Below are 13,086 nucleotides of genomic sequence, written 5' to 3'. Positions count from 1 at the left end.
GCACAACAAATGCAAATACTTACAAGTATGATAAGTATAGTTATTATTTTGAAATGAAGGATTCTATTATTAATCGGTAAATAGACAATGCAGTAGTAATAGTCCACAAAAGTTTGGTGTAAAGCATAAGTTCTCTAAACACCAGCCGTCTTTTCACATCTGATAATAGTGAACTTTCAAATTCTTGAAGAAAATGGTTTCTTGTAGCTAATCTAGCCGATATACATGCATATGGATGCTGGTACTGATATCACAAGAGCAACTGTTAGTACGTTATCCCCCTGTGGGTATCCCCACAGCATCCCCAGCCTGTCGTAAGAAGCGACTAAAAGGGGACCCAGGTGCTCTCAACTTGGGAGCGTGAGTTGGCTACCACGGGGCCCGTAGCTGAGTCCTGGCATTGCTTCCACTTACTTGTGCCACGCTCCTAACTTTCGTCTGCCCTATTCGACCTCCCTTGTTCTACTCTGGTTCTTTTACGACCCCGACGGTATTAGAGCACTCGATGTCTAGGGAGTCTTTCATTTTCACGCCCTTCGTGGCCCTTGTCTTCCTTTGGCCTATACCTTCATTTTTCCAACTGTCGGATCCCTTCCATTATTTCTCTCTGATTAGTGTTATAATAGAGGATAGCTGCCTAGTTGTACTTTCTCCTAAACAATACTGTTAGTATGTTACCGAAATTCACTGCTGCAGATTATTGGCCGACTGTTCAAAATCAATCAAAAGCTCCCGTACAAAAGGAACGAATATCAGTCTAGGGGTTGAGTGTCATTGTTGGGCGGTATTGTTGGGGTCATGTAGTGATTATTCAAGATTTTTTTAGACATTTTATGTGTCGTTGCGGACTTCGTAGGAATCCAAAGGCAAGTTTCTAGCATGTGATATGGAATTCCTCTTTTCAAAAATAAATACTTGTCCACCACGTAAGAAGTCCCTTCAGTTTTGTTTTCACATAGTATTTTCCCACGATGTAATTATGGTCAAGTTGTAAAAAAAGAACAAAAAACAGTGTATTTTTAGTAAAGCAGAATATGATAGTATAACATAATTTAATAGTTTTATCTGCCCCATGAGAATGTTTTTTTTGTAAGTGTGATAGAGTAGTTAGCTCTACGCCCGGCCGTTTTTGGCCCTAGGAATGAACTCGGTACTAATTTCTGATGGAGACTGAATGTGCCTTTCTAGAAAAGTTTTTTCTTAAAAATTTTCGACTTTCTTCGGGGAATCGAACCCACGCCCTTCAAGGTGAAGTGAGCACGCTTTTACCGCTTCGGCTAGCCAGCCTCTCTAGTGTGAGGATGTATGTTGAGAATTCAGCCCGAAGGCTGGTTGAATCCTCAACAGTTCTGCCATCAGCTGTCATAGATAGCCTAGATGTCACTGAAAAAACACACTAGGGAAATGAGGAGTGAAGCAGTTTCCCGTTGCTTTCCTCATCGAGCCACGAGATGCTATTATATATCAGTCTGGCCCATTTTCACACCACTTCTAACAGGGACTGACTGCATAGGGAATGACATTACTACCATCACTCATGCCTCAGTCACTTTCAAATCGCCAACGCCAAGGATAAGACAAAGGCAGACAGATGTATGAGAGTAACATATTTGTTCCAGCCCATACCAGACGACGCAGTGCACCGTGAACACTAGGTCTTGTCAGCAAAGGCAATGGTGAGTGTGTCAAAATTCTTTAGGCACCTTGTGCGTCCACCGAGTCACCTTCGGTTTATCTGGAGAGACAAGTCAGGGTCGAAGTCACCGCTCCATTAATACGGACACAAACTTGATGAACAGATCCAATTTCTGATCTGATCAGTATTGCTTTGTCAGGATGAAAGCCATTCTTTCCAGTGTCGACTTAGTTAATGTAAGTTGTCCGATCTATCGAACACAAAACATGCATTTCTCAAAACACTATTAGCCTGAAAAAAGAAAACAATCTATTGATAACACAATGGCATGTCTCGTTGTATAAGAACTACCTACAAACGCAAACGAATAAGTGATTTGAAAGTTACAAGCTGGCCCAAGATCTGCAGAATAAAAGGCGAGACATACCACTGGAATTTTGCACAACAAATGCGATACTAGACAAACACAGCGACAAGTCGTGAGTAGGCAGGCTTTCAGTTCATGGTTTCCACCAGAAGATCTCTTCCCGAAAAGTGTTCCATGACCCAGATGAAAATTGCGTGTGTGAACTACAGTATGTCTGTTCCTGTGATGGCCAGGCGATTCAGGACCTAAACCATATCTTTTTTGCATGTGTTCATTACCACCAACAGCAAAATGTATTTATTACAGCTCTGCTTCACGCCAAGCAACAGTTACCAACCTGTGTAAATACACTACTGGCGACCAAAAAAAAAAAAAAAAAAAGGATACTATTATTGGGAACTATTTAACAACAACTTGTCCACAAATTTGATTGATTTTCTATGGAAATGTATGTGATTTTAATGTAATGATGTGCAAAATCTATGTCTTTTATATGTATATTTCACACTGTGACAATGACTTGTAATGAATTGTAAAGTTCAAACCCAGGTGGCTGTTTGGTCTCTAACTGATCTAAAGCCAAATACATTAAAAACTACAGTATGTAACAATGAGTGCGGGATTTATCACATAACGACATGCCCAAACTGAATCACGTCAATAGTAGCATATAGCAGCTATTAGTACCATATAGCATATAGTAGCTACAGTAGCATATAGCATATAGTAGCGATAGTAGCATATAGCAAGGAAAATAATTGAATGATTTGCTTATACTGAAATGTTCTACTACGCTCACAGGCTGTAATTTATTATTTATTTATTTGATCCGTTTACCTTGCAGAGTTGTTTTTTCTCGCTGACTCAGCGAGAGATCCCACGAAGCGCAGTGTCCTGGTGCGTGAGACATTTGGTCGGGTATACAACTGGGAAAAGGACCAGTACCTCGCCCAGGCGACTTCACCTGCTATGCTGAACAGGAGCCTTGTGGGAGATGGGAAGATTTGAAAGGATAGGCAAGGAAGAGGAAAGGTACCATCCCGACATTTACCTGAAAAAATGTGCGAAAGCACGGAAAACCACTTCGAGGATGGCTGAGGCGGGAATCGAACCCCAACATCCGGGGGTGGCAGTTAATCACACTAACCACTACACCACAGAGGAGGACCACGGATGACATTGATTATTATTATTATTATTATTATTATTATTATTATTATTATTACTGATATGAAAGCATTTGAGGATGTTCTTATACAAGGAAATACGTCATTCTCTTATTAATAAACTGTTTTCTTCTTCAGGTACGTACTGATGTTTTTATAAATGTTTATCGTGTTCGACATTCTGCAAAACAAAGGCAATACTATTGACATTTCTTACCGCCATATATTACGTCAGAGTTTTCCTAGTACGTGGTTCTCTCGGCCACTAATTGCATTATAACCCTGATGTTTAAATGTCTCACACTCAATCAATGAGATAAATGCCCAGTCTCCTCCCAGCTTAATTACTTCTTAAACTTGTCCCCGTATCAATAGGGTGGAACAGACAAGTTTCGAGTAAAGTTTAGATTGTTCATAAAAAATTCATAACTTGCGTAGATTATCATCACACTTTCTCCAGCCATAATTACAGACACACACTTTCACCGACTGACTTATTTAAATGTATCAATGAATTACGGTCCTGGCTATTTGAAATCATACCGTAGGCAAGTGGTTGCCCGTTATGTTCTATGCCTGGCAATCACCCACTAATACAGTGTTTCCCAAACAGGGGTACGAAAATAATCAGTAATGGCAGAAAATGGTAATAAGCTCAATGCACATGCAGATTTAAAACTGCATCTCGTATGTTTTGAGCGTGATTTCAAAAACACATCAAAGCAATTTTAACAACCCCATTAACAAGGTTTCCATTACACAAGCCCCGTGGTGGTCGTAATCGTTAAGGCGTCTATTGCCTGACGCCGCGGTTATCCGCTTCGAGCCCTGTTGGTGTGAAAACAATTTCATCATCAGAATGTTGGCCCGTAGGGTAGTGGAGGTGGTGGTATACAATTTCTAATCACTAGATTGCGTCCAAGAGCCTGGTTTACATTCCAAACCTCTCCGCAGTGCTCATATGGACTGAGGGCGTGTGATGTTGTTGATGGTGCCTCGTCCGTCAGATGGCGACGTTAAACCTTCAGAAGACCTGTTGGTATTATTCAACAAGAGTAGGCTATATGCCGACACCGGGTTTCATCCTCGCCTACCTCATCATTACTATCTCATTCGCAGGTCTCCCCCTTGGGGAGGGGGGTAGAATAATACCCACGATATCCCCTGCCAATTTTAAGAGGCGACTAAAAGGGGCCCAGGGGTTCTTAACTGGGGAGCGTTTGTTGGCAACCACGGGTCCCTCAGCTGAGTCTTGGCACTGCCTCCACTTGCTTGTGCCAGGCTCCTCACTTTCCTTCATTTTCACTCTCTTCGCAGCCGTTGTCTTCCTTTGGCCGATATCTTCATTTTTCGAAGTGTCGGACCTCTTCCATCTTTTTCCTACGATTAGTGTTAATACAGAATGGTTGCTCAGGTGTACTTCCTCTTAAAACAATAATCAGCACCACCAGCATCACCTCACTCGCAGGTCGCTCATGGGAGTCGAATTAAAAAACCTGCACCTGGCCAGCCGAACTTGGACATTCCCGCTACTAAACGTTATACTCCAAATAAATAAAAGTTATTATATATAATTTAAATAACACAAATAAATAGTGAAGTGCCATTAGATCTGGTACAAGAAGGTCGGACATAGTCTCTCCGAGTTCGACGAGCTCGGGAGTGCACGTTCTAGGTACATCTACGGCCAGGAAAGAAGAAGAACAAATAAATATTACGAAAGAGTTTGTTAAATACTTCATTATCAATATTTAATATGAATTTGTACTTATTTCTGTGTTAAAATTAAACCTATGCCCTATAATTCTAGTGTTGTAATTTTCCTTTTCCAACTTATTACCGCATTTTCACTATTTCACGTTAGGAAAGGCACTGAACAAATATATCAGTGACCCTCTTAGACTGATTTTGATGGTTCGGTCAGCTTCCGCTTCGAACGCTAGCGGTGTCCGGGGAGCCATCTGGTGACCAATGAACGTACCATTTCCACTTCTATTATAACGTTTAAATTTAAAGAGTCATTGTTTAAGAAGCCTTTCTCGTGGACAGTCGAGATTTTCTTCTGATGACGCAGAGCAAAGTTCTCTGCGAAACGTAAAGAATTTCACCTTATTTTCTTGACACGGCATAAGCCCAAAAGCCTATACAGTATCAGGCCGTAAAAGCATCAACTGCAACATATCAGTATTTAATTTACTTTTCTGAAACTTCACATCCGTATGTTTCCTCCGTGACACGGTAAAGTATAGAATCAGGGATAAGTTTTGGGCCTTAGAAGACGACAGAGCGAGTAAAGGTTGTTCATCTCTTAGCAGCCTTTACGACACTCTGGGGCTAGAGATAATGAGTCATTTGACTCCACACACAGGGGAATTTTATTATTATTTTTTATTATTATTATTATTATTATTATTATTATTATTATTATTATTATTATTATTATTTTTACGATTTGCTTTACATCGCTCCGACATAGACAGGTCTCATGGCGACGATGGGATAGGAAATGACTGCGAGTGGGAAGGAAGCCGCCGTGGTCTTACTTAAGGTACAGCCCCAGCATTTGCCTGGTGTGAAAATGGGAGACTAAGGAAAATCATCTTCATGGCTGCCGATAGTGAGGGTTTTAACCCTCTATCTTCCGGATGCAAGCTCAAAGTTTTGCGCCCCTAACCGCACGGCCAACTCGCCCGGTGTGACTGAAATTAATGACCGTATTTACGTAATGCGAACATCGGATAATTCTTAAAAAAAACATCGTGAACTGTAGTGTTCCTTACTGTAAATCAAAGACCTCAAAAGGATTTCATTTCACAGATTTCCGAAAGACGATGAACTTTAAACAAAATGATGTTTGGCAATTTCCTGTCAAGAAAATACACTGGGATCTCTGTGGAAATCTCGTGTGCACTCCACTGCTTGCAGTAGACATTTTAACAACTCAGATTAGTGTAAACGCAGTCCTACTTTCGAATGTCAATCAATCTGTATTTCAAGTTCTACCCGGACACAAATAAACACAATCACATGCAGGAAGACGGCATAAGAGGAAGGCTACAGAAGTGGGAAATAAAGCTAAACTCTACAAGAAAATCGAACATCATCTAGAACCGACCACATCTACAGCCAGCGAAGAGAAGGGTCCTCCACCTATAATCATGAGTGAGCCATAGCACACTTAAACTAGAGTAAGTTTGGCAGCACTTACAGTGAAGCAAACAAGTATTATTACCACTTTAAAAGAAAGGATGCATCAACTCTAAAATGAAAAAATCAACATGGACTTAGAATTAACTAAATAAAATTACAGAACTAGCTGAACAGTGTGATTTGAAAGAACATTTCTTGATTGAGCAGATTTAAACTTTTTGTAAACAGGAGTGTAAATTCAGAGAGAATACTGTAAAGGTCGGCATATTACTGTCCAACAGATCATGCACAGGCTACAGCTTCCTAAGATCTCGTAATATTTTGCACCTACTACACCAAAAATCTTTAAAAACTTACATTGGCCATTCCAGAGGAGAGATAGGAATTACTTCTTTGGTACGAGCTCGCCTGATTGCAGAAAATAAATCTTTACAGCACTATAATGAAAAGGTTGTTTTTCTTATCATAGACGAGGTGGCAATAAAATCAAAGCTGATCTATGACAGGAATTTGGATAAGCTTCTTTGAATGACTGATCTACTGTTTGATGTCGGTATTGAAAACAAGCTTTCTAATAAATTGCTCCGCTTTCTGTTCAAAGGTCTTTCCACACATTACAGGATTTCTGTGTCACATTATTTTACACACAGCAAAGCTTTGAACAGAACAGAAAAGTGTTAAAATTAAGTTAGGCTAAGCAGTGATCCGAGACTCTGACCTGGAGACCCATTACAAATACTGCTTTACTTTTTTTAAACTTACGTGTGTATAAACTGACTATAGATTCTCACGAACACTTTAAAATACCTTTGTAAATACGTATAAATTCGTATTAACTGTGGGACCATACTACGACGACTCATAACTGATGTAAACAAGTTTCCAACAAGACATGTCAACATCATATTGACGGATTATTTGCACTACAACAAAAATGGATCATACGCAACATTGAGAACACGTGGTTTCTTCGTAAGTATCATAATTAGTTATACATTAGCGAATTTTCACAAACATTTGTCACAAGATCCACGCTGAACATGGGAAGACAATCAAAACTTGTGTCTTAAAAAGGCGATCCTAGCGGGAGAACTGAAAACTAAATTCGGTGACCCTACCTCCCATTGCTCATTTCCCAGCCTTGTTTAATAGCGTAGGCAACGGTCCATGTAGATCAAAAGCATTATGGGTAAGTCTGTGGCATCACTCATGGTCTGGCGAAATCAAGTTTCAGAAGGACTTTTAGATGAGGGTCGTGGTAGCTGAATGAGACTGCTCATGCAAGTGCTGTCGTTCGGTTTCCATCCACGACAGAGATACAGATCGAATGTTCTATGTCCATTCCATTCTTGGAGCCATTAAGTGACCGCTCTGGCGTTACCAGAACACCTAACGGCTCACAATTTCGAGACCCCAGACGAGTTTGTTCCATGTTCCTCACTTTCTTCTTTCCTACCAAACTTTCCCTGATCTACTCTTGTTGTCTTTCAGCCCTAACAGGGCCTACGAACTCGTTCAGTTTCACACGTTCCATGATTTTGCTGTATAATAAGCACATTGGTTTTACGTCCCAATGAAAGCTACTTTCACGGTTTTCGCCCACGTGTCGGAAATTTTGTCCCGCAGGAGTTATTTTACGTGCCAGTAAATCTATCGACATGAGGCTGGTTTATTTGAGCGCCATCAAATAGCACCGTATTAAGCCGCGATCGAACCCGCAACCCTTGGCTGAGAAGGCCAGCGTTCTAGTGTGAACCATTCAGTGCGGCATGGTCTTCCTATTTATCTGATACCCTCTTTCTCCTAGGGTTACTGTTAAGAAGGTGCTGCACACTGGCGGGACTAAAAAATAACATACACTGACATAAGGACACAAACAAGAGAAGTCCATTTTACAAGCTACCGGTCTGTCCAGTCTTTAGGTCCCTAAGATAGCGGATTTAATTCCGAGTGAAGTCTGACAGCATAACTCCACAGTCCCTGCCCTCCGGTATGTTGAAGAATTCATATGGAACACAGCTAGGGATTGGAATAATTTTACCAAGGGAGATGTTCAAAAAATTTCCAAATTCTTTGCAATCATTTAAGAAAAGGCTAGGAAAACAATAGATAGGGAATCTGCCACATGGACGACTGCCCTAAATGCAGTCAAATGTTGATTGATTGATTGATTGATTGATTGATTGATTGATTGATTGATTGAAGTTCCGACAAACCAGCAACTCTTAAAATATAAAGTGATCGAAAGGACGCCGTATTTCATGTAATTGTGACAGAAACACCATCCTAGCACACATTCTCGGCAACAAACCAGCTCAACTGTGACTTTCATTCTGTGCTTTTACCATATTGTCTTGTATACCTTTCTAATGGGAGATGGATTAGATCTCCCCCTATTGAAATGCATGGCGATGTGAGAACCTAACACTGTAAGGTACAGCGACCTGCCCTACTTATTCCGTTCTTGTGTATCTTCACAACATTCGACGTGAGCTTTCAACCTGGACGCTAATTTACTCATCATACTATTGAAATGGAAAAGTTCACAGCCTGCTTCCCGTCATTTCATCGGGTCAGGAATGAAATGAATGAAACCCCCACCTAGCGGCGAGGATATGAATTGTGATGGCTGCCGAAGCCTGTTGCACTCCTCTGCGGTAATGATTAATGACTGATGAAATGAAGTGATATTGGTAAATCGCAGTACACGGAGAAAAATCTGTCCCTCCTCCGCTTTGTCCAGCACAAATCTCATATGAAGTGACCGGGAGAATGTTTGCCCATAATTCAGTATGCTTTTCTTGACACACGCAATTTATATTATGTTCAGTATACCCATGAATATTAATCCTTAAAAATACAGCATATTGTTATAAACAAAATACATTAATGCGCATGGACACCCTTTAATTCAAGAGAACCACGTGACGAAACACGTTAGCCTCACACACTTGACCAAACCTCAGTCGATGGGAGCGAAATTAGAGACGGAAAAATCTTTCAATTAACACTTGAGTACACAAAAGGGATAATTTGGAATTAAAAACGCCAGTTAAACTTCAGAAATTCTGTCTTGCAAATGATTGTCCAATCACCATTCCTCCTGAAAAAAGGGCATATGTAAGTTATTGCCGTACTTCCCTCTACCGAGGAGCTAGTTCTTGTTTTTGTTTGGTTTCTTTTTTTTTTTTTTTGCTTTACGTCGCAGCGACACAGATAGCTCTTATGGCGACGATGGGACCGAGAAGGGCTAGGAGTGGGAAGGAAGCGGCCGTGGCCTTAATTAAGGTACAGCCCCAGCATTTGCCTGGTGTGAAAATGGGAAACCACGGAAAACCATTTTCAGGGCTGCCGACAGTGGGGTTCGAACCTACTATCTCCCGAATACTGGATACTGGCCACACTTAAGCGACTGCAGCTATCGAGCTCGGTCTAGTTCTTGTAGATATCATCGGAACGCACACTCAGGCAATACAAGACCAAGAGAGCGACAACAGTGAGACGACACGATTGACTGTGAATAAGAGACAATTTGAGATGCAATAGAAGAAACTTTGGTTGGAGAAAACCTGTGTTGTATTTCCTCATTTGTTTGTTACAGATGCTCAATCTTGGAAAATATTAAACAACGTAGAATACAGAAAAGGATTCCTTTCTGTCCGGCTCCTTGGCTGAATGATCAGCGTCCCGGCTTCGAATCTCGGCTGGGTGGGAAATTTTAATCGCGTCTGGTAAAATCCTGTTTGGGGACAGGGTGTTTGTCCCAACACACCATAGGAACAAGCAGTAGTGAATACATGTGTCCACATGGAGTTCGCGTCAGGAAGGGCATCCGGTTGTAAAACACGGCTAAGTTCACATGTCGGACATAGTTCGCACCCGTGACCTCACCAAAGTGTGGTAAAAATGGAAGAAGATGAAGAAATGGTTCAGTTGTACATTTTCAGAATAAATATTTTTAACTGAAAATACATAACATTCTAAGAAGTCCTATTTTCCTGAATTCGCTTCAATTAAATCATTTCATTTCCTCCCCTCAAAACATGCATTTCATGAGTTCGTCCATAAGTATTTGCAACGCCTCAAGTTAAAATTGGAGTTCTGAAAGTTATTGCTTGCGTTTCTTAGACTATGATAATTATACTTTGCATTGTCTCGGAGATAAAGTGGAACCCACCTGAGTCGAAACCGGTATAAGATATCACCTGAATGAGAATTGGATATAGCTGCTATCCTGATCACTTCTTCCGAACTGGCAGACATCAATAATCTATTCCTCGCGTGTTCCACTTTTAAACAGTCCCAAAATACATTTTACAATCAACTCTCAAAGCTGAACGTACTCTTCCGAACGATATCAACATTATTATCACCAAGTAATCCGCAGATCTACCTAACAATAGCACAATATCTCCAATAAACAAACATTTAAATTATAACATTGTGGTAAACAATTTGGTATTTAGTGAATCTATACGTTAAACTGTAGCCGGCTAAAAGGACAACCACTGGCCAATTAAAAAAATGAAAAGGCGATGTCACATTGCGAGATACCTTGTTGAGAACATGTTCGCACACACATCACACGCACACGCACTAGCGGGGAGGCAGTCGTACGCCAACTGACTAGAGACAATCCTCAGCAGTGCACCCGGAAATAGAGTCGCCAAATATAGCATCACAAAACAAACCCACCAGCTAGAAAAACTGCCACAGAATGAATACTAACATGAGGCCAGCAGTGCTACTATGTCGCCGACTCGACTCGACAATTAAAGAGGGCAAAAAAGCGTGTTACTTGCCAGAGTAACGCTAGAATGAACGTGACGTCACCTTGTCAGCTGTTACTTAAGCTCAATTGTTGTTCATATTCTTTTTCCTCCCGTAGGCGTCGCTTCAAGAGTTCATTTTCATACGGCCTGTGGTTTGATGACGTGCGAGGTCAGCTCAGATTTCACACCACCTCGCATTTGTTCCCGAAAACAAAACTCCGACTGATTTAACCAGGATTTTCCCACACTTTCAACGTCAACAAATAGCGAGTATCTTAAACAAATGTGGCGGTTCGCTCAAACTGCCGACTTTCCGGTCAATATTATTCTATTTGTCATGTAGATTAAAAAAAAAATATACAATTTGCTTTACGTCGCACCGACACAGATAGGTCTTATGGCGACGATGGGATCGGAAAGGGCTAGGAGTTGGAAGAAAGCGGCCGTGGTCTTAATTAAGGTACAGCCCCAGCATTTGCCTGGTGTGAAAATGGGAAACCATGTAAAACAATCTTCAGGGCTGCCGATAGTGGGGTTCGAACCCACTATCTCCCGGATGCAAGCTCACAGCTGCGCGCCCCTAACTGCACGGGCAACTCACCCGGTTGCCATGTAGAGGTTCAACGTGGGGCGATATTCATACTTGATCTTTTAGACATTCCGATTTCAACTACCGGTATGTGAAATAATACAACTTTTCACCCAGCCGTTTTAGAACATACACACTTAAGAATAGCCGAAAGTAAAATAAAACTGAAGTTCGACATTACACATACAGTATATATTTAGGTGTTGTGCCTTGAAAGACTTCCCACACCTTAACATGTTAATGTAAGTCACTTTGCGCCATTGTCCGGCGACATATGCTTTAAAATGTTGCGTGTGGGTGGCGACCGGCTTCGCGAGGTAATGTGGTGCATTTGTCGACTTTAACCTAGAAGAGGTTTCTTTTTCGGACAACTTCGTTAGTCACAAAATCTTCGTACCCGTACATTTTCTCCGCCATACGCATTATGGGTATATTTTTGGCTTCAGAAGAGGAGAGAGCGAAAACACATTGTTTCCCCTCTTAGTAGCCTCTTACAACCCACAGGAGAGATAAAGAGTTCCGATACATCAAAAGAAAAATGAGACTATCCAAAAAAGAATGGTAAAGCTCTTGAATTGTGAGAAGGGGAAAATGAAACACATTGTAGACCTCGCAAATATAATACTTAAAAAATCCAAACCCCATGGCGAAACAGGCGCGAAGGTTTTGGCCTACCAAGCGACCACTGCTCAGCCCGAAGGCCTGCAGATTACGAAGTGTCGTGTGGTCGGCACACGGCAAAATAATAATAATAATAATAATAATAATAATAATAATAATAATAATAATAATAATAATAATAATAATAATAATAATGCCCGCCTCTGTGCTGTAGTGGTTAGCATGATTAGCTGCCACGCCCTGAGGACCGGATTCGATTCCCCGCTCTGCCACGAAATTTGAAAAGTGGTACGAGGGCTGGAACCGGGTCGACTCAGCCTCGGGAGGTCAACTGAGTAGAGATGGGTTCGATTCTCACCTCAGCCATCGTCGAAGAGGTTTTCAGTAGTCTCCCCACTTACCTCCAGGCAAATGCCGGTATGGTACCTAACTTAAGGCCATGGCCGCTTCTTTCCGTCTTCTTTGTCTATCCCTTCCAATCCCCCCCCCCCCTACAAGGCCCCTGTTCAGTATAGCAGGTGAGGCCGCCTGGGCGGGTACTGGTCCTCCTCCCCGACCCAAAGTCTCACGCTCCAGGACGCTGCCCTTGACGCGGTAGACGTGGAATCCCTCTCTGAGTCCGAGGGAAAGACCAACCCTGGAGGGTAAACAGGTTAATAATAATAATAATAATAATAATAATAATAATAATAATAATAATAATAATAATAATAATCTATAATGTAAATTATTCATCGTTTTCGATTATTTCTAATGTCACCCCGTCTATTTTCATACGCCACCCC

The 13,086-nt window shown here is 41.3% G+C and overlaps 1 protein-coding gene across 4 annotated transcripts in view; it reads right to left on the bottom strand.

The window, feature by feature from the left end:
* The window catches only part of Nost (Nostrin), a 486,512-nt gene that overhangs the window by 347,632 nt on the left and 125,794 nt on the right, over positions 1 to 13,086 (bottom strand). Inside the window, exon 1 of one of the 4 annotated variants that reach the window (XM_068229908.1) lies at positions 11,049 to 11,066. The exons of 1 other annotated variant lie outside the window; for it this stretch is intronic. The gene's annotated coding sequence lies outside the window, so the exon portion shown is untranslated. Of the gene's footprint in view, positions 1 to 10,496; positions 10,821 to 10,873; positions 11,007 to 11,048; positions 11,067 to 13,086 lie in introns of those variants that run through there. 2 more of the 4 variants (XM_068229904.1, XM_068229906.1) reach the window with 2 other exon arrangements.

The sequence above is a fragment of the Anabrus simplex genome, chromosome 1 (genome assembly GCF_040414725.1).
Source record: "Anabrus simplex isolate iqAnaSimp1 chromosome 1, ASM4041472v1, whole genome shotgun sequence".
Taxonomy (NCBI): domain Eukaryota; kingdom Metazoa; phylum Arthropoda; class Insecta; order Orthoptera; family Tettigoniidae; genus Anabrus; species Anabrus simplex.
This window is presented reverse-complemented; position numbering and strand designations above follow the sequence as displayed.